The sequence below is a fragment of the Tupaia chinensis genome, unplaced genomic scaffold (genome assembly GCF_000334495.1).
Source record: "Tupaia chinensis unplaced genomic scaffold, TupChi_1.0 Scaffold000600_1, whole genome shotgun sequence".
NCBI lineage: Eukaryota > Metazoa > Chordata > Mammalia > Scandentia > Tupaiidae > Tupaia > Tupaia belangeri.
The window spans coordinates 5,276,320-5,278,095 of NW_006160117.1; the positions used below are offsets into that span (position 1 = coordinate 5,276,320).

The 1,776-nt window shown below is 39.0% G+C and overlaps 1 pseudogene; it reads right to left on the reverse strand.

Annotated features, from left to right (window-relative positions):
• Nucleotides 1-273: 273 nt before the first annotated feature.
• Nucleotides 274-827, reverse strand: LOC102488030 (5-demethoxyubiquinone hydroxylase, mitochondrial pseudogene; annotated as a pseudogene).
• Nucleotides 828-1,776: the final 949 nt, after the last annotated feature.

Genomic DNA, 1,776 nt, shown 5'->3' on the forward strand with positions numbered 1-1,776 from the left:
TTGCTGCACTGCCTCTGGCTTGAATAGATCTGTTTATCTATCTGTCTATCTATCTAGGTTTATGCTACAGGACATGTGTGCTTGCCAGAGAAGAGAAAGAGGGAAAGTAAGAAATCACTCCATAGGGTAGATGGTCAAGCTGCAGTCCCTTATCTTCCATTCTCTTCTTGGGATTTTGGGCAGGTACGCTCATGTACCCGGTGTGATTTTCAAGCTTCTAGGTCTGAGATTTGAACTGTAGTTAGCCATGTGGGTATCCAGTCACCTTAACCACCATGCCACCTGCTGGCCTAGAATTTAGCTCTTTAAAATGGTATATACTGGAATCAATTCTGCTACGTGGTCAAGGTCTGTATCATGGTTCTTAAGCTCATCATCCTGAAATTTCTTTATCACTTGAAGAAGCTCATATTTTTCAGGGTCCTCCTCCTTCACTGCCCTAATCTGATTGTTGTAGTGATGAAATATGGACTCTTTCATCACCACGTTACAGACCATGGCACCTTCCTTCCTCAGCAGGATAGTTTCCGTTCCCAGTGCAAACCACACACACATTCCCAAAGGGCATCAGAATCATTGTCCAGACCATGAATGCAACTATCAGTTCATTGAACTTTTGAAAATAGTCCTTTCCTTGAATCCAATTTTCTGAATGACTGGTTGATGCTTGTCCTACCCAGGATGGTCATATGCCCTGCATCGATGCAGTTTGCTCCATATTCACCTGCGTTATCTACCTGAATTATTCGATCCACAGTTGCTTGGCTTATATTGTCTAAGATCATTTCTGAACCACAAAATGTGGCATTAACAATTCTTCCATAAGCTGAGAGAGGCCAACAAGTACCTGCGCACAGCTGCCACAAGGAGGCATCTACCACAGTCCTTGCATAACTAATTGCCAGGATGACAAAGAAGCTGCTCAGTTGTGAACATTTGTTTCTTAAACTAATATGTTGTTCAGGACTTAGTCAGTTAAAGCAAATTCATCCCTGATAGTTCAGTAGGGGTATTTAAAAATTGAAAATTGATTATAAATGTGCTAGAAGGGCTTAAATGGCCTATAAGTTAGTGCCATCAGGAAGCTACTACCAGTCTCTAACTATAGAGGGACCAAGAGAGGAAGGAAGTTGCATCGCCAGAACCTAGAAGTTGAAACAACAAATTCGCTCATAGGAAATTTGAAGCTGATTTGCATCTTGCCCAAGTGTGTTCAAATGTTTATCCTCCCATTCCCTTATCTTTCACATTAATAAGGTCAACTGTGGTTAGACAGCGTGTCTTGTATAGGATGGGAGGAGATCATGTAGCTATTTAGTATCAGAGTCTTTATAGCTCCATTTTCACTTTTCTTTTTTCCCAGGCCTAGAAGACATATCTGTTTGCCACATCTGCTGTCAAGACATGTGTGCTATTTCAAAAAGCACATAAAATTAAATAGGGTAAAAACTAGGTTGGTGTGGTTTGGGTGAGAGTTGTTTAGAGAGATTAAGCAAAAAAAGAAATGTAATCAAAATTATATAGCAATTTTCTGATAGTTCATTCATTCATTTATTTAACTTATACTTATTAAGAGTAACTACTATATTCCTAGCACTATTCCAGGCACTTATGGAGATCATTAGACCTTTGAAGTCTTTAACTTCACTAGGTCATCAGGGAAAAAATTCACACAATAAATTATTATCCACGTGTCAGTGGAAATTCTAAAGTTCAGACAGAGAGATACAATTTAAAAGAATTTTTTTTTTAGAAAGTGTGTTTTTGGTTTCTCAA